The sequence below is a fragment of the Mirounga angustirostris genome, unplaced genomic scaffold, assembly GCF_029215605.1.
Source record: "Mirounga angustirostris isolate CCGP_5_RB_7025 unplaced genomic scaffold, mMirAng1.0.hap1 SCAF_7, whole genome shotgun sequence".
In the NCBI taxonomy this organism is placed as follows: domain Eukaryota; kingdom Metazoa; phylum Chordata; class Mammalia; order Carnivora; family Phocidae; genus Mirounga; species Mirounga angustirostris.
The window spans coordinates 110,103,690-110,130,323 of record NW_026991715.1 but is presented as its reverse complement, the minus strand read 5'-3'; positions in this window follow the sequence as shown (position 1 = coordinate 110,130,323).

The following is a 26,634-nucleotide window of genomic DNA, read 5'->3' as shown; positions in this document are numbered from 1 at the left end:
AATGGAAGTGCTCTGAGAAGTAGAGGGAGAGTACTTCAGAGTTCCTAGTGAGAATTTCATTTTAGGAGCAAATGCCAACAAAATATGAGCTTTTATTGTCTCTATGACTCCACTCTAGTCATAGGACCTCAAATATGAAATCTAGGTACAAAAATATATCTTGAGGGGCACCTGGATGGCTCAGTTAGTTAAGCGTTGGACTTTTGGTTTTGGTTCAGGTCATGATCTCAGGGTCATGAGATCGAGCCACAGGTGGGGCTCCGCGCTCAGCTCAGAGCCTGCTTTAGATGCTCTTCCTCTCTCTCCCCATCAACCCCTCCTCTCACTCATGCTCACTCTCTCTCTCTCTAAAATAAAGAAATAAAAATAAAAAATATTAGTATCTAGAGCTCATCTATCATTTTGTACAAAATTCTTTCTAGACCAGGGTAATAGCTTCATCTAATAAAATGTTACCAGACTTAATGTTCTCATTCTCTGATCAGATCACTCAACTTCTGCAAAAGCTTTAAAATGTATCTTTTGGATGGGGCATCTGGGTGGTTCAGTTGGTTGGGCATCTGACTCTTGATTTTGGCTCAGGTCTTGATCTCAGTGTCATGGGATCAAGCCCCATGGCAGGCTCTGTGCTCAGCGGGGAGTCTGCTTGGGATTGTCTCTCTCTCTCCCTCTGCTCTCACTCAAATAAATAAATAAATAAATAAATAAATAAATAAATAAATAAATAAATAAATAAATAAAACAACTAAAAATAGAATTACTCTATGATCCAAAATTCCACTATTTGTTACTTACCTAAAGAATAGTAAAACACTAATGCAGAAAAATATATGCATCCCTGTGTTTATTGCAGTATTATTTACAATAGCCATGAAATGGAAATGACCTAAGTGTCCATCAATAGATGAATGGATAAAGAAGATATGGTGTGTGTGTGTGTGTGTGTATGAATATTGGTCAGCCATTAAAAGAATGAAATCTTGCCATCTGCAATAACACGGATGGATCAACAGGGTATAATGCTAAATAATATAAGTGAGTCAGAGACAGACAGATACCATATCATTTCACTGATAGGTGGAATTTAAGAAATAAATGAACAGAGAAAAAAAGAGACAAACCAAAAAAGCAGACTCTTAACTATAAAGAACAAACTGATGGTTACCAGAGGGGAGGTGGGTGGGGGGATGTTTGAAATAAATGATGAAAATTAAGAATACACTTACTATGATGAGCACTGAGAAATCTATAGAATTATTGAATCACTATATTGTATACCAGAAACTAATATAACACTGTATGGTAACTATACTGGAATTAAAATTAAAATAACTAAAAAGAACTAAAATAAAGTAAAATAAAGAGGAGTGTGTCTGAGTGACTCAGTCCATTAAGCACCTGCCTTCGGCTCAGGTCATGATCCCAGGGTCCTGGGATCGAGCCCCGCATCAGGCTCCCTGCTCAGCGCGGAGCCTGCTTCTCCCTCTCCCTCTGTCTGCCACTCTGCCTACTTGTGCTTTCTCTTACTCTCTCTTTCTCTGTCAAATAAATAAATAAAATCTTAAAAAATAAATAAATAAAATAAAATAAGGGAAAATAAATAAATAAATAAAACAAACTTATCCCTTTGGCTACCAACATAATAAAATCCACACACCTAAATCTATGGCATTCTGGGTTTTCCATACCAAATTTCAGCCTCCTTTATTTTGGCTCTTCAATCCTGCTTCCTCATACAAGACCTGCTTTTTCCTACTGCAGGGCTTCTGCTCAGGCTATGCTCCCTGCCTGGATTACTCCTTACTTTAGTCTTTATATGCTGAACCTTAGCCCTTCTTCCAGACTTCAAACCCTGGCATCTCCAAAAGGCTTTCCAATGATTCCAGTATATGCTAGCAACCTGACCTTAGGCAATTTGTGTATCTTGTTTCCCAGTTTCCTCATATATAAAAACAGGTAATATGGTACCTACTTCTGAAATAAAATATGTAAAGCACTCGCACTACATGATATATAATGAGCATTTAAAAGGGATAGTTTAAACAGCAGCAACCATATTATTGTCATTATTTTTATTGTCATTTTATTTGTATTGCTACTTTTCTGTTCTCCCACTGAATTTTACACTTCTAATATAGCCTTTGCATACCCAGTGGGCCGGGGGTTATATCCACAATCCTTCACTGAGTTGTGAGAGAGCCAGATGCCATGTCATATTCATTTCTTTCTTCAGCATTGCCCAGTGCCAAGCATAGCATTACTCTCAGCACAGACTTGATGGATAATTGTTAAATCTTACTGAACACGCATATTATATTTGTCATATAAGTTACAACTTATATTCAAGAAGAGGCTAATGGCAGCATTAGTCTGAAGGATTAGATAATGTTTCACAGACTAAATTGAGTCAGACAGAAGAAAATATATTTTCATCAATGCTGAAGAATTTAATTTACAAGGTTGATCAAGAAAAATACAACCATGTGGTGTGTGTATGCTTGTGTATTTCTTTCTTCTCCCTATTTGAGTTATTTGCTTTCTCTTGAATCCCTGTTTTGTGCTAAAGTCTCAGTGAGAACTAGGGTATAATTTTGCCTAAGAGGAGAAAGAATGTTAATACCTAGGATGCAGAGAATGAAAAACTCCCATACTCTGCTACTCAGGAAATAATTTAGCGCTCCCTTACAGTCAGTGTTATATATTAGAAGTTTTAAATAAGCACAGTCTTTGACCCAGACATTCTGTCACTAGGAATTTATTCTAAGGAAATCATTAGAAATGTGAATAAGGAAGATTATATAAGAATATTAACTAAATTAGAAATAAACTAAATTCAAAATTATGGGATGAGTTATGTAAATTATGTCACATCCACATAGTAGAATATTATACAGTCCTTATCATCATGATGTGGAAGAATAACATGAAGAAATGTTTGACATAACTAAGAAATTATTTTTATTTTTTTTAAAGATTTTTTATTTATTTATTTGACAGAGAGAGACATAGTGAGAACAGGAACACAAGCAGGGGGAGTGGGAGAGGGAGAAGCAAGCTTCCCGCTGAGCAGGGAGCCCGATGTGGGACTCGATCCCAGGACCCCGGGACCATGACCTGAGCTGAAGGCAGACGCTTAACGACTGAGCCACCCAGGCGCCCTAACTAAGAAATTATTAAAATGGGCCACAAAGCTTTGTGTTCCTTATACTGGTGTTCCTTATACTGGTAGATAGATATATAAATAAGTAGATAGAAGCCCCCAGTAATTCACAAAAATAATGGAAATGATATTAAAGTTTTAGAGGACAAGGACAAGAAATTAGACCCTGAAGCCAACTTTACACAAATCTTTCAAAGAAAGATGTAGAAGAAGTGCCACATTACATAATTACTGATTTTAAAATCATATGCTAAAAGGGTATAATCATGTGTGTTGATAAGTTTAATGCATATTCATAGCTATATAAATACTTTTCAATGCATTTCTTTGTATGATACTGCATCAAATGAGAAAAGCTGGAAAGTATTTGTTAATTTTGAAGGGTGAATTTAAGAGAGTGTGACCCAAAAATATTGACTCTGTGGGGTTTTGGGAAAACACCCCAGGGCAAAAAGCAGTCTACTTCAAAAGAAGCTAAAAAGGAGAATGAGAGATCAACTCTTACCCCATACACGTTAAGATGCTATAGCCAGAGAAAGCAAACCATGGTTTTATAAGAATCCTGAGTCTGGTCATAGGAACAGATGCCAGATTGCGGGCTTTGTCTGCCATTGAGCTGCTTTTCATAAGAATGCCTCAGGAAGAAGCATGGCAGCATATTCCCTTCTTTGATGATGGTTAAAGATTTCCCAGGCAATAATACAGAGAGCAGTTGGCATCACTACAATAAATGAAGAGAGACTGTGTGAGTCCCAACTGTCTGATCTCTTGATCCTCTGTAGAGGCAAAGGCAAAAGGTGAAGTGATGGGGACCTAGAGATAAATTTTACCTGCTTCAGGATTTCCCTGCTGCTAACCTGAAGAAATATGGAAGATGTAGCTTGGTGGCAATATACTCCAGTGCAAAGAAAAGTCATGCCTTGGTCCCACTTACGAAGGCCACGTTCAAGTTATAATTCTCTGAAAAACTGTTTTGTTTTTTTTTATTTTTGTTTTTGATTTTTGTTTTCTTCTGCTTTCTCAATGGCTGTCTACCAGAATGGGCTGCCCCATAGCTCATGTGCTTGGTAGATCAAGTAGGCCTTTGCCTATCATCTGTTCCAGGGAGGATTCCATCCTTCAGTGGGAGCTCAGACTGGGGGACACCGGGAGAGCTCTCTTCCCTCAAAAATCAGCCTACAAGAAACTTTGTATCAGTGAGTTGTTGTTTTTTTTTCTAAGTAGTCTCTCTTCACAAGAATCTTCATGTGGGCTCCCCACATTGCTGGGGCAGTGAAAACAGAGTTTCCCCAACTTTCTTATTAAAGAAATATTGTGCACATAATTAAACTCAACAGATGAGAAATACAAGACCATAGCTAAGAGTGTTGGCCTGGTGCCCAGGCTTCTTAAGAAAGCTGCACCGAGAAGAGATTATTAGGGAACACTAGGAGTCTCCTAGGAACAGCCATTTGTAATAGAGACTTTTTTTGTTTTTTTTTATGGCTTTTGAGCAAATCCCAGAGGTCATGATAGTTACTGTCTAAGCCTTGGCTTCCTCCCCCAATACTCGTTGATTAAGTAGAAGATTCCAACTGAAAGTTAAAATTTTTATTTTTCCAGACATGCTTACCAAAAAAATGTCAAAATATATTATACTTGAGAAATCACTATGAATTCCTAAGGGTTCAGATTGTGGAGAGGGCTTGGGGTTTTGGTCAAGCATATGGAGGTTCAGATCCTTGCTTCACCACTTATTTTTTATATGATCTTAGGCAAATTCCTTTATATATCAACCTCCTCGACTATAAAATTAGGATAATGGTATTTACTCTTCAGGATAATTGCAAAGATTAAGCACATTTAAGGTTGGTTATATTTACAGAAACATCATAGATTGTCACAGATTTTCTCTCACTTGCTCTGTTGCTCTCAGATATTACCACCTAGTTAGAAAGACAAATCTTAGTCACTTTGAAATTTTGACAAAAAGGAAAGACCATTAAGGAGTTGCAAAGGAGTGCCACTGACTTCAAGTACTGTGTGATAGAATGCTTACATGGTATCAACATCACAATTAGTGTAGCAGGTGCTACTTCTTCCATATCCCCCTTGAGCCTTAGCATTTCAGTGCTTACTAGCTTAACTTTCCAAACATGACTCTGCACATCTTTGGCCACATCTTTTGCTAGTCCCTGGAGCCCACTCTGCTCGCCTGCCTGGCAGGCCAGAAGTGCTGGGGATTAATACCGCCAGGAGCAACTCAACCGATCCTTGAAGAGAATTGGTAGAGGCCAGTGGCTCTCAAATTTTAGTGGGCATCATAATCACCTGGAGAGGTCTTTCTTAAGTCACGTATAGCTGAGTCTAACCCCGGAGATTCTAATTCAGTAGGTATGGGGTGAACTTGAAAATTTGCATTTTTAAGAAGTTCCCAAGTGACGCTGATACTGCTGTTCCTGGGACTAAGAACCACTGGGGTGCAAGTACTCTTCTGTCCTTGCTTCTCAAGGGGGATAATTCTGAAGTATATTGTTTGCACTGGCTACATTAGTCTGATTGGGTTGCTATAACAAAATACCACAGACTGGGTGGTTTAAACAACAGAAATTTATTTTCTCACAGTTCTGGAAACTAGAAGTCTAAGATCAGGGTGTCAGCAGGGTTGGTACCCCATGAGGTCTCTGTCCTGGCCCTGTAGATGGCTGCTTTCTCACTATGTCCTCACATGGCATTTGCTTTTTGCACATGCTTCCCAGGTATCTCTTCCTCTCCTTGTAAGGACCCCAGTCTAATTGGATTAGAGACCCACCCTTATGATCTCATTGAACTCCAATTGCCCTTTTAAAGGCCCTGTCTCCAAATGCAACCACATTGGTGGTGAGGGCTTCCATATAGGAATTGGGGGGAGACACAAGTTAGTCCACAACACTGGCTTTCAGAAGTCTCCAGGCAACTAAGCTCCAGCTATTGAGAGCACACACTTTGTCTGTCTTCTTTTCTTTGTTTCAGCTACTCACTTCCCCACTGGTGTTTCCTGAAATTATGTTCCAAATAAACTCTATTTGTGCTCCAGTCCTTATCTCATGGTGTGATTCTGTGACAGACCAAATTCAGACAATGTACAGAATTAGAAGTTAAGAGACAAATTGTAATTTCAGTTTTGTTGCTAACTCACCAATCTTAGGATGTTGAGTGATTGGATCTAAGTCTCAATTTCATCATATATTAAATATATCTATCAATCTCAGCTTTGACTAACTTCACTGGGTAATGTGAGGATATGTATCACTTCTGACTCTTCAGCTCTAAGTAACAGAAAACTATCCTAGCTAGCTTAAGCAATAAAGGGTCACTCACTAGTAGAAGGTTAACAGGTAACTTACATAATAGAAAACTGATAGGAACACAAATTTCCCTGTAAGCAGACACTACTTGACCCCCTTGCCTGTGGAAGGATACTCATGTAGCAGGGGATAGTATGAAAGCAAAACCAAGATGATGAACCCCACAAGGGAAATTATACAAAGGTATAAATAAACTGAATACGTTCTAGATATGGCATACTGTTGAGTTAGGTACAATCTAATTAATAAGTAGCCCCATCAACCAAGCTTGGAGGACTATCACTTTTGAAGTATGTGCCTCGAATTTCATGGCACTCCATGTCAAGCAAGCTGCTGACATTCTCAATGGAGAAACCGGGAATAGAAATGCACCATGCAGATGATAGTTGTTGAATATTATTCAATACCATCTTGATGTATCTCTGCACCCATATTCTTTTTTTTAATCATATAATCAGTACAGAGAGTTTAATCATATTGTTTTCAAGCCTGATTATGCAAAATATTTATTTCTTAACAAAGAATAAGCTAAAGGTATTTTTTACTGCATTGCATCATTTGCATTTTTTAAAGTTTCTATTACAATTCTAGTTAGTTAACATACAGTGTAATATTAGTTTCAGGTGTACAGTATAGTGATTTAACATTTCTATACAACTCCTAGTGCTAATCACAAGTGCACTCCTTAATCATCATCATCTATTTAACTCATCCCCCCACGCACCTCCATTCTGGTAATCATTAGTCTGTTCTCTATAGCTAAGTTTCGTGGTTTGCCACTCTCTCTTTTCTTTTCTCCTTTGCTCATTTGTTTTGTTTCTTAAATTCCAAATATGAGTGAACTCGTATTTGTCTCTCTCTGACTTATTTTGCTTAGCATAGTACTCTCTAGCACCATCAATGTCATTGCAAATGGCAAGATTTCATTCTTTTTTTGGCTGAGTAATATTCAATTGTATATATACCACCTCTTCTCTATCCACTCAATAGTCATTGGACACTTGGGTTGTTTCCATAATTTGGCTATTGTAGATCATGCTGCTATAAACATCAGGGTGCATGTATCCCTTCAAATTAGTATTTTTGTATTTGTGGGTAAATATCTAGTAATGCAATTGCTGGATCATAGGGTAGTTCTATTTTTAACTTTTTCAGGAACCTCCATACTGTTCTCCACAGTGGCTGCACCAGTTTGCATTCCCACCAACCGTGTAAGAGGGTTCCCCTTTCTTCACATCATCAACAATACTGTTGTTTCCTATATTGTTGATTCCAGCCATTTTGACAGGTGTGAGGTGATATCTTATAGTATTGATTTGCATTTCCCTGATGATAAATAATGTTGAGCATCTTTTCATGTATCTGTTGGTTATCTGTATGTATGTAGGTATGGAAAATGTCTATTCATGTCTTCTGTCCATTTTTAATTGAATTATTCATTTTTGGGGTGTTGAGTTTTTTAAGTTCTTTATAAATTTTGAATACTAAACCTTTATCAGATATGTCATTTGCAAATATCCTCCCATTCCATAGGTTGCCTTTTAGTTTTGTTGATTGTTTCCCTTGCTGTACAGAAACTTTTTATTTTGATGAAGTCCTAATAGTTCATTTTTCTTTGTTTCCCATGCCACAGGAGACATAACTAGAAAGAAGTTGCTATGCCAATGTAATGATTATGTTCTGTGGGATTTTTATGGTTTCAGGTCTCACATTTATGTCTTTAGCCCATTTTGAGCTTATTTTTGTATATGGTGTAAAAAAAAAAAAGTGGTCCAGCTTCATTCTTTTGCATGTTACTGTCCAGTTTTCCCAACACCATTTGTTGAAGAGACCATCTTTTTTTTTTTCCATTGGATATCCCTTCCTGCATTGTCAAGATAGGTTGACCATATAGTTGTGGGTTCATTCCTGGGTTTTCTATCCTGCTCTATTGATCTATGTGTCTATTTTTGTGCCAGTTCAGTACTGTCTTGATGCCTAAGCTTTGCAATATAACCTAAGTCAGGAATTGTGATGCCTCCAGCTTTGCTTTTCTTTTTCTGGATTGCTTTGGCTATTTGGGGTCTTTTATGTTCCCATACAAATTTTAGAATTGTTTGTTCTAGCTCTGTGAAAAATGCTGGTGGTATTTTGATAGGGATTGCATTAAATGCATAGATTGCTTTGGGTAGTATAGATATTTTAACAATGTTTGTTCTTCCAATCCATGAGCATGGAATGTTTTTCCATTTCTTTGTGTCCTCTTCAATTTCTTTTATAAGTGTTTTATAGTTTTCAGAGTGCAGAGCTTTTACCTCTTTAGTTAGGTTTATTCCTAGTTATCTTATTGTTTTCGGTGCATTTGCAAATGGGATGGATTACTTAATTTCTCTTTCTGCTGCTTCACTATTGGTGTATAGAAATCCATTCATGATATAAACCCTCAACAAAGTAGGTTTAGAAGTAACATAACTCAATATAATAAAGGCCATATATAAAAAACCCACAGCAAATATCATCCTAAATGTGGAGAGAGTGTTAGCTCTATGGTCAGGAATATGACAGGAATGTCCACTCTCACCACTGTTATTTAACATAGAACTGGACGCCCTAGCCACAGCATCAGACAACAAAAAGAAATAAAAGGCATTCAAATTTTGGCAAGGAAGAAGTCAAACTTTCACTATTTGCAGATGGCATTATACTCTATGTAGAAAACCTGAAAGACTCCACCAAAAAATTGCCAGAACTAATAGATGAATTCAGCAAGGTTGCAGGGTATAAAATCAATGTGCAGAAATTTGTTGCAATTCTATATATAATTCATGAAGCAGCAGTAAAAGAAATCAAGGAATTGATCCCATTTACAATTGCACCCAAAACAATAAGATACCTAGGAATAAACCTAACTAAAGAGGTAAAAGCTCTGCACTCTGAAAACTATGAAACACTTATAAAAGAAATTGAAGAGGACACAAAGAAATGGAAAAACATAACATTCCATGCTCATGATTAGAGAACAAACATTGTTAAAATGTCTATACTACCCAAAGCAATGTATGCATTTAATGCAATCCCTATCAAAATACCACCAGCATTTTTCACAGAACTAGAACAAACAATTCTAAAATTTGTATGGAACTACAAAAGACCATGAATAGCCAAAGCAATCCTGAAGAAGAGAAACAAAACTGAAGACATCACAAGTCCAGACTTCAAACTATATTGCAAAGTTATAGTCATCAAGGTAGTATGGTGCTGGCAAAAAAAACAACAAAAACAACAACAACAACAAAAAACCACAACCAGACACATAGATCAATGGAACAGAATAGAGACCCCATAAATGGACCCACAACAGGACCACTTTCTTATACCATACACAAAAATAAATTCAAAATGGATGAAAGACCTAAATGTGAGACAGGGGCCCATCAAAATCCTAGAGGAGAACACAGGCAGAAACTTCTTTGTCTTCAACCATATCAACTTCTTAATAGACCCATCACCACAGGCAAGGGAAACAAAAGCAAAAATGAACTATTGGGACTTCATCAAGATAAAAATATTCTACATGGTGAAGGAAACAATCAACAAAACTAAAAGGCAGCCCACAGAATGGAATTTGCAAATGATATATTGGATAAAGGGATAGTATCAAAAATATATAAAGAACTAATCAAACTCCACACCTAAAAAATAAATAATCCAGTTAAGGAATAGGCAGACAACATGAATAGACACTTTTCCAAAGAAGACATCCAGATGACTAACAGACACATGAAAAGATGTTCAACATCACCCATCATTAGAGAAATACAAATCAAAACCATGATGAGATACCACCTCACACATGTCAGAATGGCTAAAATTAATAACACAAGAAACAACAGGTGTTGTTGAGGATGTGAAGAAAGAAGAACCCTCTTACATTGTTGGTGGAAATGCAAACTGGTGCAGCCACTCTTGAGAACAGTATGGAGGTTCCTCAAAAAGTTGAAAATAGAACTACCCTATGATCCAGCAATTGCATCGCTAGGTGTTTACCCAAAGGATACAAAAATACAGACTTGAAGGGTTACATGCACCCTGATGTATATAGAAGCACTATCAACAATGGCCAAACTATGGAGAGAGCCCAAATGTCCATCAGCTGATGAATGGATAAAGAAGATGTGGTAAAAATGTACAATGGAATATTACTCAGCCACCAAAAAAAAAAAATGAAATCTTGCCATTTGCAATGACATGGATGGAGCTAGAGTATATTATGCTAAGTGAAATTAGCCAGTGAAAGACAAACATCATATAATTTCACTCGTGGAATTTAAGAAAGAAAACAGATGAACATATGGGAAGGGGAAAGAGGAAAAAAAAGGAGAGAGGGAAACAAATCATAAGAGACACTTAACAGTAGAGAACAAACAGGGTTGATTGAGGGAGGTGGGTGGGGGATGGGCTAGATGGGTGATGGCTATTAAAGAGGGCACTTGTGAGGAGCACTGAGTGTTGTATGTACATGATGAATCACTGAATTCTACTCCAGAAACCAATAGTGGATTGTATGTTCACTAACTAAAACTTAAATAAAAAATAAAATAATATATAAAAATAAAAAATAAATAAAATAAAATCATATAGTCTTTTCTGGCTTGCCTGGTCTCTGAGGATAGATCTGCTGCCAGTCTAATGTTTCTACCTTTATAAGTTACTGACCTCTTGTCCCAAGTTGCTTTCAGGATTTTCTCTTTGTCTCTGAGATTTGCAAGTTTCACTATTTTATGTTAGGGTGTTGACCTATTTTTACTGATTTGGGGGGGGGGGGGTTGTTCTCTGTGCCTCCTGGACTTGAATGCCTGTTTCCTTCCCCAGATTAAGGAAATTCTCTGCTATAATTCGCTCCAATCTACCTTCTGCCCCTCTCTCTCTTTCCTCTTCTTCTGGGATCCCAATTACTCTAATATTGTTTTATCACTTATCTCTCAAATTCTGCCCTCACGATCCAGTAGTTGTTTATCTCATCTTCTTTATTCTCCATCATTTTGTCTTCCATATCACTAATTCTCTCTTCTGCTTCATTTATCCTAGTAGTTAGAGCCTCCATTTTTTATTGCATCTCATTAATAGCCTTGTTTATTATGACTTGATTAGATTTTAGTTCTTTTATTTCTCCAGAAAGAGATTCTCTAGTGTCCTCTATGCTTTTTTCAAGCCCAGCTAGTATCTTTATAATTGTTATCCTGAACTCTAGTTCTGACATCTTACTCATGCCCATGTTGATTAGGTCCCTGGCAGTCAGTACTGCCTCTTGTTCTCCTTTTGAGGTGAGATTTCCCATCTTGTCATTCTGTCCAGAGAAAAATAGATGAACAAGAGAACAAAATACTAAAATAGCAACAGTGACCCCAGAAAAATATACACTAAACAAATCAGAAGATACCCAAAACTAAACAACAACAACAACAACAAAAAAAAGAGACTTAATCAGATAGATGGATAGAACAGATAGAACAAAGCAGGACAGCCACATGCAGAAGAATGAAACTGGAGTATGTCCTTATACCACACACAAAAATAGACTCAAAATGGATGAAAGACCTAAATGTGAGACAGGAATCCATCAAAATCCTAGAGGAATACACAGGCAGCAACTTCTATGACCTTGGCTGCAGCAACTTCTTCCTAGACACATCTCAAAAAGCAAGGGAAACAAAGGCAAAAATGAACTATTGGGACTTCATCAAGATAAAAGGCTTTTGCACAGCAAAGGAAACAGTCAACAAAACCAAAAAATAACTGACAGAATGGAAGAAGAGATTTGCAAATGTTTTATCAGATAAAGGGCTAGTATCCAAAATCTATAAACAACTTAGCGAACTCAACACCCAAAGAACAAATAATCCAATCAAGAAATGGGCAGAAGACGTGAACAGACTTTTCTCCAATGAAGACACACAAATGGCAAACAGACATATGAAAAAGTGCTCCACATCACTTGTCATCAGGCAACTGCAAACCAAAACCAAAATAAGATACCACCTCACACCAGTTAGAATGGCTAAAATTAACAAGTCAGGAAATGACAGATATTGGCAAGGATGAAGAGAAAGTGGAACTCTCCTGCACTGTTGCTGGGAATACAAGCTGGTATAGCCACTCTGGAAAACAGTATGGAAGTTTCTCAAAAAGTTGAAAATAGAGCTACCCTACAACCCAGCAATTGCACTACTAGGGATTTACTCCAAAGATACAAATGTAGTGATCTGAAGGGGCATGTGTACCCCAATGTTTATAGCAGCAAAGTCCACAATAGCCAAACTATGGAAAGAGCCCAGATGTCCTTCAACAGTGGAATGGATAAAGAAGATGTGAGATATATATATATATATATGGTATACTACTCAGCCATCAAACAAAATGAAATCTTACCATTTGCAAGAATGTGGATGGAACTAGAGGGTATTATGCTAAGTGAAATAAGTTAATCAGAGAAAGACAATTATATGATTTCACTGATATATGGAATTTAAGAAACAAAACAGAGGATCATAGGGGAAGAGAGAAAAAAATAAAACAAGATGAGATCATAGAAGGAGACAAACCATAAGAGACTCTTAATCACAGGAAACAAACTGAGGGTTGCTGGAGGGGCGGACATGGGGGGATGGGGTAGCTGGGTGATGGACATTAAGGAGGGCACATGATGTAATGAGCACTGGGTATTATATAAGACTGATGAATCACTGACCTCTACCTTTGAAACTAATAATGCATTATATGTTAATTAATTGAATTTAAATTTAAAAATTTAAAAAGTATATAGTCATGTGCTAACATAGAAGATTGTTATTGTCCTCCTGCTTTGTACATAATTATTTATTATAACATCTGAGAGTTTTGGCAAAGAAACTCAGCAGGAAGACTGAAAAAGGGGTTTTAATCAAACCCCTAATATTGAATTAGGGGTTTGATTAAATTCCTTTGTAATGAGGTCTACCAAAGAATTGCTTTCACATGTCTTAATTCTATGAAGAGGCTAGGGAGGGGTGCAGATAATACCCATCATCTGATATTTTCTAGAGAGCTTGACTTGGTGACTATAGTATTGAAGTTGGCTAGGAGCAGGGTGTGCTACATTCTGTCTTTGGTTTAGTCAGAACATTTTTGTGTGACTTGGGCATATCCCTTCCTCTTCCTAAACCTCCACTTCCCCATTCCTAAAAAGAAGATTGGATTAGATCTTCACAGCTTGAATCCCATGTTTCACAACTGAAAGCCGACTGAACAATACACAGTCCTATTGCAGAGTCAGGGAGTCAATATAACACATTGTGTTCCCATGGAGCCAAGGCCTGGGCTGGGTAGTCCAGGAGACCTGAGAGAGAGAGAGAGGAGAGAGAGAGAGAGAGCACAGCAGGTGGCCACCACTGTTAAGAAACACCACGGACTCCCATGGATAATACTTGGGCTTTGAGAATAAAATTCTGCCCCCTGGATGGAAGCCCATTCAATATTTCCATCAAGCAGTAATTACCCGAGTGGAGACTGTACCATAGGTTGGTCCCAATCACTTTAGAATAAAATAGAAAATAGAATGAAAAAGGAAGCACAAGGGGAGGTAAAACTGCACCTCTATATTCACCACCTTCTCAACTACAATGATCTTGACAGTGCCTTCCTTTGCCAGGAAACTGCAGAAACAATTTTTCTCCATAAAAATGTGTGTGGGTGAGGGAGGTGGGAAATTATCAGATGTTAGCCTTTTTAGATACTCTATTGATGATTTGTCTGAGACTTGTGTTTCTATGACAGTAAATCAGATAGAGGTAATAAAGGCAATGCCAGTGTGTGAAGACCTGCAGCCTAAAAGGACAATGACAACATTTAAGAATTCCTTTTCAGGAGCTGTGGTTACAGCCTCATAACATTCAGGCAGGGCAAATTATGGACCCCGGGAGGAAACCCAAGTTTCTGGAAACATTCCCTTAGAACAAACAGCTTCCAAGCAGCAGGAAACAGACTCAGGGTGGTAGGGGGAGAGCAAATTATTTCATCCATTCACATGCAGTAGGACAGGACCACTCAAAACCATCCCATAAATATGACTTTTAAAAAATAAACTCCGGGGGCGCCTGGGTGGCTCAGTTGGTTAAGCGACTGCCTTCAGCTCAGGTCATGGTCCTGGAGTCCCAGGATCGAGTCCTGCATCGGGCTCCCTGCTCGGCAGGGAGTCTGCTTCTCCCTCTGACCCTCCTCCCTCTCATGCTCTCTGTCTTTCATTCTCTCTCTCTCAAATAAATAAATAAAGTCTTTAAAAATAAATAAATAAATAAACTCTGACTTCTATGTCTGACTAAAATGGAGTAACAGGGACCAAATCTGCCCTCCTGCATAAAACTACCAGGTACATTCTAATAAATAAAATGCATAAAATAATGGTTTCAGGACTCTGGATATCAGATAGTGAGACAATAAATGAACACACTGAACCCTATTATTGTCCCAGGTTCTTATACTGAGAGAAGAGAACACTTTCCCATCACCTCACAAATCTATGGACCCAGAGACAGCAAATGATCATGGGAAGTGACACTGAGAACTCCCCTCAACTTCACATTGTTGTTTAAATAAGTTTCCCAAATGGAAAATGTTCTCAACAGCAAGAGCTGGGGTAGAGCTTCTGTCCTTGTCTGTAGCACATTGCATTTACCAAAGGAATCCACACAAATATCTTCCATCCCACATGTTCTTCTTACAATGTGACTGCAACATTTCTTCAAGCAATAATCTATTCTCTCCCTTTGAATCTGGATGGGCTTGTAAGTACAATGGAAATGATGCTGCAAGGTTTCTGATGCTAAGCTATGAAGGGTATTAGAGATTCTTCCTTGCTCACCCTCATAGGACATGTACCTGGGAGCACTGAGATAACAGGTAGGAAGCCCGGCCACCCTGAAGCTGTCATGCTGGAGATCACATGGTGAGACCACATAGTGATAGAGGAGCCCCACACATTCCAGTCCCCAGCTGCTTGCCCCTTCCCAGCCACGGCACCAGACAGAAGAGTGAGCAAGTTTTTGTTGCTTTCACCTCCCAGATTTTGAGCTGTGCAGCTGAATCCAAGTGGGGCAGAGATGGGCAGTCTCCATTGAGCCCTGCCCACATTGCTGATTCATGAGAAAATAAGTGCTATTTTAAGCTATTAAGTTCTGTGTTGGTTTGTTAGGGAGCGGAAACATTATCCCACCTGCCTCTTATTTGGGAAGGCAGGTGTGGACAAGTTCAACAATCTTTTGGGGATGAGGGTAATGATCAGGATGATGGGGTGGCCATTCTGGCATCTCCTCCACATTATTAAGTCTATGAGATTAACCATGTTATAAGGTCAGAGCATTTCATCATAACTGCTTTTGAAATCTTGCTCAAGGCAATGATTCCACTCTGGCCTAGCAGGCAAAAATTAAACAGAGGAGGAAGTAATCCTGGTGGGTAGTATGGGAATAAAGGAGTCATTTGATCTGGTCCTAGAGGCAGTGGTACAGTTTCTAAAGACATGTGCTATTTTAAAAATCAATAAATAATTTTAAATAAGGCAAAGGCTGAGAAGATTAGGATTTCTGTATATACTTAGAGTATTGAGAGCCCGTGCCTTTTCTTCTTGTGGGATAATATTACCTAGAATTAATTCATTTGCTTGTCATAAGAGGTCATTTACAAAACAACTCAAAACACTTTCAAACTAAACCTAAAAGTAGTAAAAAGATATGTTATCTGACACTTCATTAATTTAAAATTTCTGAAAACGAAAACTTCTTATATCCCCCAATTCAATTTTTCAAGTTAGTAACTGGTACCAATTTTCACAGTTAACGTGAATAATCAGATAAATTTCTTAGAATTAGAAAGCACCCTAATAAGGAATTGTTATGGATTACCCCTATCAAATTTAGGGGCAAAATCAATTATGAGGCAGAGATTAATCACAGGCCTTTTGTTGCAAATCTCAACTTTTACATACACTTAGGAAAATTTAGAATGGAAATAATATGGGTTAGCATTTAGTACACTTTCAACTAAAATTCTGAAATTTATAGTCAGAAGAATTATGGGTTTCTTAACTTGGAGATGAGCAATGGACTAGGAGAACTTTTTCACTATCTGAAAAGCTTTTAGGTGAAAAAGTAAGCAGAGAAGATCTGTGATGCTATGAGTATACCTCCAGAAGAAGGCTTCTACAAGGAACTTTACTTTGGACTAATAATAACAATAATACAGTAGCAATAATAATAACAAATTCTCTGATGATTACATCTATTCAACGAAGAAATGTGTTCCCTGTTGCTGGTGTATTTAAGCAAAAACTAATCAATGGCATGTCAGAGTAAAGCAGAAACTAAATGAAACCACATTCCCCAATAGAATTTAAGTGCCATGAGGTCAAGGATCATGAGCAATCATTCTGTCTTGTCACATGTCTTAACTACACTGCCTGGCACAGTGCCAGGCCCATATACCACTCTCAATAAGTAACTTTGCACTGATGAATGAACACATGACACAGAGTCGTTGTGTTAAGTGACCCATCCTTAAGGGCAAATACCATTATTCTACCCTTCCCTTTGTAAAATCCTGAGGACAAGACTATTTGAGCGACTGATTCAACTTGCCCAACCACATGCAAACAGCTGATGCGACACACACAAGCTGACAAAGCAGAAGTTATTCTTTGGATTCCAACTTGAGACATTTTTTGCATGTATTTTAAAGCACTAATCTAGCTGTCCAAAATGCCTTTGTTCCAATAGAATAATAATCAAATTTTAGTTCAACAGCTGTGTGCAATGCATATTTAAAAAGAACATTTTTTGAATTGCTCCCATTTTCATTTTTCCATACTGCTCTATTTTTCAGTGTTGATAACAATAAAACCATAGTCAAGAAGAGTAGAAACAAAAGAACAAAGTGAATACCCACTAATCTCCCAGGACATACTGATTAGGTATGAGAGCTTTTCTCTGTAGTGTTAAAAGGGTTGTCCTAATTCTGGACAGAAGGTCAGAAAAGTTTATCATAATGGTCCAGACAGTAAATATTTAGGCTTTGTAGACCATACAGTTTCTATTGAAATTTCTCCCCTTAGCACAAAAGCAGCCACAGACAATAGTTAAATGATTGAACATGGCTATTCTAATAAGATTTTATTTACAAAAATAAGTGGCAGACAGGATTTGGCCTGTGGGCCATAGTTTGATGACCCCTTTTCTAGACCATGTATTTTGCTTGTATGGTGCTTTATTTTCACATAGGTCCAAGCCATATATTGTTTCATTTGAGCCTCAACTGGCAGTTTGAGATACCAAGTGTTTTAAACTCAATTTTGGAAATCAAAGTGCTAAGGTTCAGAAAGCTAAAACTGCTTGAACAGGGTCACAAAGTTGTTTATAGGGTCAGAACAAGAACTGTGGTCCGTGAACGTCTATTCTGCCAGCTGGTAAGCTACAATGTCTTATTTTCTTCGTATCTACTCATAGACAAGTATTTGGTCACATATATAATGTGATTTAAAAGGACTGAAATATAGTTCCCACACTGGTATGACCTTGTGCTCAGATTTTCACCAACAGAAATTTATTTCTCTGAGTAAAGACACAATCTACTTTGAAAGAGAAAATTTCTTTTAGATGATGTATTATTCAGGCCAATGTCAGACAGGAGACAGAAACTCAACTGAAACTGGCTTAAGCAGAAATAAAAAGGCTGGGGATTTATTGGCTAACATAACTGGGAAGTTTAGGGATATACTGGCATCAGACATGGCTGGATCCAGGGTCTAGTCTCTTCCCACTTGCTTGTTCCACTGTTCTCCATGTTGGTGTCACCTTCAGGAAGATACTCACCATGTAGTGCCCCCCAGTATTTCCAAGTTTAGATCCTTGTAGCTCTAAGATAATGGAAAGGAAGCCTGTCTCCCTCAGCAGTGTCAACCAGAGGCTTAGGGTTATGTCTTTAGTCTCAAGTTCGACTACATGCCCCACCCTGGGAAATCAATCAATCCAATCAATCTAGGTGAAAGCCGTGTGTTGATTCGCTTATGTGTCATGACTCATCGGCCCCTGCAGAAATGGGGTCAGCCCCGTTCCAAGATATGGACTGAGGGTTTGGGCAGGGTAGCTTCTGAAGTGAAAATTAGGTTTTCTGTTGCAGAGGAAAGGGGAATGGATTCTGGTAGCAAAAAGTACAGGTGTTCACTATAAAAGGGCAAAACATAAAGTCTGTATTAGTCAGTACTATCTAGTGTAAAATAATCCCACAGAAATTCATAATTCAGTTGTTTTGCAGATCTTGAGACAGGTTAGTTTTGAGGAGAGAGGTGGTAAAACCATTCTAGCACTTAGGCATGGGAAAAAAATGATGCTTAGATTCACATGCCTCAATGGTTCTCTGCATAAAAATTTGTGCCATGTTGATTTTCAAGTTGAGCTTCTATGGGATGCAGTATGAACTGGCCTTTCCAAGTTTATCCAAACCTCAATTCTCTCTTGCCTTTCTGTACTACAAAAGACAGAAAGCTAAAATTCTTTATTTCTTGCTGTCACTTGCACATAGAGATGGCCCTGTTACACAAAGGTGAACAATGAGATTGAGAAAATGTTCCTGGAAAGGGCTTTTCTTTCTGCATATAAATACAAAGACTTACTAGGAATAGATGTTTTATTCCTTCTTCCTGTGTGGAAAATGGAAATGAAGCCCATGGATGCAGCAGCTATCCTGTAAACATGAGGCAATATACATGAGGACAAAGGATCACAGAATTATTATAGAAGCCCTGGATTGCCTACCTCCCAACTTCCTATAGCATGAGATAATTAAATTCCTATTGTTAAATCCATTGAAGTCAGGTCTTCTGTTTTCTTGAAGCTGAATGTACTCCTGTCTGATGCTTTCCACATGAATCTAATGTTGCTTAGGGATGCTAATAAACTGAGACTGAAGACATCCAAGCAGCATCCCCTACATGCTAGACATTAAAAAATCACTCATAAACTTGAACATTTTGGTTTACTCTGTTGGAAGGCTATTACCATTACTACCAAGTTTTTACTATTTTCCTCCCAAATGTTTAGAGAGACCCCTGGGAATTCTTAGAGCCATACTGACCAAGACCTGAAAAGAAATAAACCAATTTTCTGTTTATATTTACACTGGGACATGGTATTTACTTAGTTAGCCATTTTCCTTGGCAAGTGATAGTATAAAACTGCAAAATCCTTTCCAAAAGAAATATGTTGACTGTTTCCTCCCACAATTTTACCTAAATGATATTTAGGAAATGCTAGGAGGCATAGGAGATAAACATTTTAATTTTCATTAAGTTTCCCAAAATATGTAAGGATTTAAGTCCAGAAAGACAAAAAGATATAAAAGTTTCAAGACAACATAGGGAAAGATTTGCATAGAGAAAATTTTCTACAATTTCTTCAGTAGGTTTAGAGGACAACAGAAAAGATTTCTCTAAATTGAAAGTGAACAAAACAAGGTATATCCATAAAAGAAGTTTTTATTGTAATCATAACCTAACCTTCACCAAGAGGCAAGAAAAACATCACAATGTGCTATTTCTTCCTGTGGAGACCACTTCAGCTCTTTTCTGATGGTATAAATCCTCTTCCTCTTTTACTCAAACTAACACTTCTCCATAAACTATTCTCCATTAGAGATATTGGTTAAAACTATCCAAAATATAACTAATTATTTAAAATAAAAGACTAACAACAACAGAAAGCTTCGTGTTGATCTTACTATTTCACCGGTTCACACAACTGTAAAACATTCTCTTATATGATGTGGGGTTTTCAGCTTGTGTTTCCTTTTTTGTTCCCAGTATTATTGTTGTATTTCACATATCTGTCTCAATTCCCTTCCAATACAAAGGAAAAAGCTAAATTCTCCGCAGGACCTTAGGTTCAGTAATTTTCTCCCTAACCTCAATTTTCTCCCTGTTAACAAAGGAACCTGAATTATCATTAAGTGGACTTCAAATGATTTTTTAGTTAAGAAAGCTTTACTCGAAAAAAATATTTCCAGGAAGTCCAATACTCAAAAGAAACAATGCATAGCCAACCTGACTGGACATGATATGCCACCTAGACACACCTCCCGAACTGTATGAAGGGCCCCTAGGGATCTTCAGCAACCTCCAAGATTCTGTCAAGCACTGTTTGAAAAGCACTGATTTATGACATCTTGGTTCCCTTCCAGCTCAGTTTTGCTCCCATGATTCCATTCTATTGTTTTGGCATTCTTACTCTTAATTTGATGAGATGCATAGTGCTCAACCTAATTATACATCTCTCAGCTTCTTTTATCTCTCCATTTATTCGGGAAACATTTTCAGAGCAGGGGTAATATTTATTTATCTTCCACGTTTATTCAACAAATTTTTGACCATCATATCTGTCCTTAGCATCATATGAAGAGTGAATAAGCTAGGAATAAGTGAGGTGACAATACCTGGATTAGTGCTGTAAGCCCACCATTTTGTGTTCATCTCATCTCACAGTCCCAAAGATCCAAGGCACTCATCAAATCGCTTCACAAGATTTTGTTCACCTATAAGCCTGCATATGTGAAAAATATATTCAAACATGTATTTTCCTCTAGTGGATTCCTGGAAATCTGCCCATAAATTTGAGAGGTGTTCACAGCATAATGGCTAAGCATATACAGGTAGCCCTCCATGAATGAGAATTCAATACAAGACATCATTTGGTCCTCACAGCGCATGGAGGGCAGACCAGGCAGCTACCATTGTTCTATTGGCCAGGAAAGGAAGTCATGGAGAGATTTACAGTGATTCCTATAAGATGGTAGAATTGAGCCTTGAAGTTGATTTCCTGGTACCTAGACACCTCTTTCTATTAAACCACACTGACATCTAGGGGGAAAATAAAAGTGTGTATCCCCTTACTCCTTCAGTCTAAATGGGGAGAAGGGCAGGTTTGAGACAAAATCCTAATTAGAGACTATATAAAGATAATTTTATTAATGTTTGCACATTTTTTGGAGAAGTAGTACATTAGTGGACAGTGTGTATAGTACTTAAAGATACAGGCTGGGAAGCCAGACTGCCTGGGGTCCACTCATGGCTCTCCCATTGACCAGCTGCATGACCTTAGCAAGTGGATTGGTGTCTCCCTGCCTTAGTTTCTACACCAGTAATTTGACAATAATAATAGTACATATATCAGGATTACTGTGAGAATCATGAGTTCATATATCTGAAGTGTTTAGATTATTGTTTAACCCATAGTAAATGCTAAATAAATCTTTATTATTATCCCACTATTCAGTGACTACAGGAGAATACAGAGCAAAACAAGAAAGCCCTCCTCCCCTACATCTTCACTACACATCCCTACCCACGGGTAATCAAAGCTAACTCTTTTATGTATATCTTTTCCATAGATTTTTATACATATACAAGCACATATACACTTATCTTTTATTTGCAACAACAGTATCATATCATGCATATTTTTAGTAATGTGCTTTTTTCTTATACAACAATATTTTTAGAGATATATCCATATTAGCATGCAGGGTTTTGATTTTATTCTCTTAAATGATTGCCTGTTAGTCCATAGTATGGATGAAACATGATTTATTCAACCAATTACCTACCGATGAAACTTTAGATTGTTTCCTCTTACATTACAAACAATGTGGTAATAAACTTACTTGGACATTCAGTACTCAAGATAAAGTCTGGTATGGGCTGATTTGTGTCTCCTCGCTCCAAATTCATATGGTGAAGTCCTAAGCCCTAGTACCTCAGATAAGACTGTATTTGGAGACAGGGTATTTTAATTAGGCCTTTCTGGTTAGAGACCACAGAGGTAATTTTTATAGACGTAATTCAGTTAAAATGAGGTCATTAGGGTGGGCCCTAATCCATTATGAATGGTATGCTTATAAGAAGAGAAAACTGAGATGCAAATACACACAGAAGAAAGACCATATGAAGACACAGAGATAAAGGTTGGAAGAAACCAACCCTGCTGATCCCTAGGCCTGGGACTTCTAGCCTCCAGAACTGTGAGAAAATAAATTCCTGTTGTTCAAGCTCCCCAGACTATGTACATTGGTATGGCAGCCCTAGAAAACTTAATATCAATTTCTAGAAATGAAGTTCTGGGGGCAAATTCTGCTACATTGCTTTTCTGATCATTTTACCAATTCTCACTCCCTTCAATAGTATAAAAGATTGCTCATTCTCCTATATGTATACTCATCAACACTTTAAGGTGTTATAAAATGTTATTTGTAATATTTTCAAACACTCTTAGACTCACTTCTAGCACTTAGGATGCAGTTTGTTGAAAAGAAATTCTAAAGGGTCATATTTAACATATATATATTTAACATATATATTTAACATATATATGTTAAAAAACACTGGCTTGAGTCACTCCCACTTGGTGTGTGTGTGTGTATATGTATTATTATCATTATTATTTTAGTGGAGAATCTGTTGTTAACCCCACCTCCACCTATTCGTTTTCCAAACAAACAATTGTCAAGAATCTCAGTGCAACTCTTGCATGTCCATTGCAGAATTATTCACAATAGCCAAGATATGGAAACAACCTAAATATATATCAGTGGATGAATGGATAGAGAAAAAAATACACACACACACACACACACACAATGGAGTATTATTCAGCCTTAGAAAAGAAGTAAAAAGTATGGTGACTGGGCGCCTGGGTGGCTCAGTCGTTAAGCGTCTGCCTTCGGCTCAGGCTGTGATCCCAGGGTCCTGGGATCGAGTCCCACATTGGGCTCCCTGTTCGGCAGGAAGCCTGCTTCTCGCTCTCCCACTCCCCCTGCTTGTGTTCCTGCTCTCGCTATCTCTCTCTCTGTCAAATAAATAAATAAAATCTTAAAAAAAAGAAAAAGTATGGTGACTATGATTAACAAGACCATATTGTATACTTGAAATTTGCTAAGAGAGTAGATCTTAACTGTTCTTACCACAAAAAAAAGAAAGAGAGAGAGAAAGGAAGGAAGGAAGAAAGAAGAAAGTTTCTATGAGAAATGGTGAATCAGATGTGTTCATGAAGTTTCATCCTAATCTTTCATCTTATTCTTGCTTTCACCTGAATTCCTCTAAATCTCCTAACTGTTCTCACCACCTCTGGTCTCTCTCCATTCCAATTCATCTAGCACATCACCACTAGTGATTTTAATACTTTTGTTAGCATAAAAGTAAATGTTAGATAGGTTAAGACTAAATGATCATTAATTCAAATTAGTTCTGATATAGTAACATCTTCCTAAAACATAACTGTAGGGGGTCCTAACAGTCATCATTTGTTTCTTAAGTGAGAGCTTGCAATTCGTGGGCCTGGGTCTTGATCCCTCAGCCTTGGGGTGGAACTGTTGCCTTGGGCCAATTAACTTCATCTAATTACCCCAGTGTGTGTATAAATATGTTAATATTTTATGTGTTACAACATGAAAGAGGTTAAAAATCACTGGCTTGAGTCACTCCCACTTGGTATTTTATAAAGCTGCTAAATGTAAAATCTTACATTTGTTTTAGAGGTCCAGTGTATTTTTTAGGAAATTAGTGAGTAGGAAGAATAAATGGTTTGAAAAGATCTGATAAGGATATGTGTGTGCTCCTTTTTAATTATCATAACATAAAGTTCGAAGGAAATGTGCCCACTCTTCCAAAGGCCAGCCAGTCTTCTTAATCAGCCAGCCCTAGGAATTCCTACTCTCAAAGATAGAATTCCCATGCTTCTTCAAAGTTTGGCTATCCCATGGGTACAAATGAGGTGATACTGACCTTGATAAACTTATTTCCAATTTTGTAGAGTAGTTTATACCTGGTCCAAGAGGCCAGATATGGGACAAGACAGCATTTCATATTCTGTTACCTCCATATTTCTCTCTCCTTAGTCTATAGACAGACATGTACACAAACTTTAGCCTAGCCTAGAAGTTATGGGCAAAACATGGAGTTTTGATATTGCCATATAAGACTGAAAGGGAAGTCTGCGTGATGTAAATGGGGAGAATAAAAGGCCTGTATGACCAAATATATCTCTCATGTAAATGAATGGTAATGTTTAAAATTGTCATTGGTAGGAAGGACTAACAATGGTATATTTGGCTGGATTTTTAACCAGGTAAATTGCCATTAATTAGAGGATAGGTTAATGCACTGATGTCAAATAAGAGAATAGTCTCAGGGAGGAGGCAGGATGGAGGAAGAATAGGGGACCTCATTTCATCTTGTCCCTTGAATTTAGCTGGATAACTATCAAACCATCCTGGACACCCATGAATTCAGCCTGAGATGTAAGAAAATATATCTGGAACTCTACAAGTAGAAAAGCAACTGCTTTTTGAAAGGTAGGAGGTGTAGAGACATGAATCTGTGGGGAGATATCAGAAGATAAATGGAGGGGGGAGGGTGCCTCCTTAAGCTGACTGCGGGAAAGTGATATAGCCCAAATAGGGCAAAATTGGAACCCTTAGAAATCTGCTCCAGTGAGAGAAATCCCTGTCTGAAAGGGGCTCAGGGGATGAAAAGGGCAGAATTCTAGGTGGGTCAGTGTGGTCTCAGGATCCCAGGAGTCACAGAAAGAATGGTGGTGCCTGAGCAGATAGAGCGCCCAAGCAGTGGAGCAGGGAAACTAGTTACGGTCAGTGAGCCCAGGAGGAGACTCTCAGCTCGGGTCACCGTAAAGCGTAAGCCAGGCTGGTTGGGTAACAGCTCTCCCCCTGAGCACCCTGAAAAGGACTGGATCACACTGACCGTCTGCCACCCCCTGGGAGGGGTGGAATGGGTGTGCCCATGACTAGACAACAGCAATTAGGGTAGTGGCCCTGGAAAGGACAGTGAGGTGACACTCAGCCAGCCCCCAGGAGAGGCGGAGTGGGTATGTGCATGAGCCCGTGGCCAATCTCAGCCCCAGGACACACAAAGGGCAGTGACGCAGGTCCCTTGGACTCTCCCCAGGAAGATTGCTATGGGCCCACACCACAGGAGTCTGTGGAGTTTGGCACAGGCAAAGGTGAAGACCGTCCCAGAGGGTTTGCTGAAGAGGGGGACTGCGCCCTTTCAGCTCTAGGGCTGGATTTCAGCATGGCCATTTTTATTCTGATTCTCTAAAGAGGTGCATAAAGCCTTCAGGGAACAAAAGCCACACGGAGGAGCAGCTCACACTGAGCCCAGCCCCCTGGCAAGGGGTGGTGCAACTCCGCCCAGGCAAAGACACCTGAGAAGCAGCACAGCAGGCCCCTCCCCCAGAATACAAACCTGAAGAACAGGTGCAAACTAGGTTACCCATCCCATAAAACTGTAAAACTTCAGCACCGGGGGATAATAGTATATAGAGCTCCAGGTTTTTTCTCATGATTCGTTTATCTTTCAGTCTAAAATTTTCCATTTCTTTTTTTTTCTTTTTTCCTATTTCAACTAGTTTCTTACTTTATCAACTCTATGTTTTTAAGTCACTTTTTAACTTTTATTTTTTACATCTACATTTTATAGATACATGCTACATTTTTGGCCTTTTTTCACTCTATGCAATTTTATTTTTGTATATATGTAAGTTTTGCTTTCTTTGTAATTTTGGGATGTAGTGTCTTCTAACACACAGACCAAAATTCAATCAGGAACAAGTGGATCACCCTGCTTTGTCCACCCAGTGAGTTTATAGTCTCCTTCACCAGCCCCCCATTTTTTTTTCTCCTTTTCTTTTTTTGTTCTGTTTTGCTTTGTTTTTATTTTCTTTTCTGTTTTGGTTTCCAACTGCTTCAGATTTGTCTAGTGTGCATTTTGCTTGGGTCATGGTTGATATTTTGGACTCTGCTCATTCACTCACCCAATCTTCTCTGGGCAGAATGACTAGAAGGAGGAATTCATAGCAAAAGAAAGAACCAGAGGTAATGTTCTCTGCCACAGATCTAATTGATATGGATATAAGTAAGATGTCAGAGATGGAATTCAGGATAGCAATTATAAAGTTAATATCTGGACTTGAAAAAAGCATAAAAGACAGTAGAGAATCTCTAAGTGCAGAAATGAGATCTAATCAGGCCAAACTTAAAATTGCTATAACTGAGATGCAGTCTAAATTGGATGCTATAACA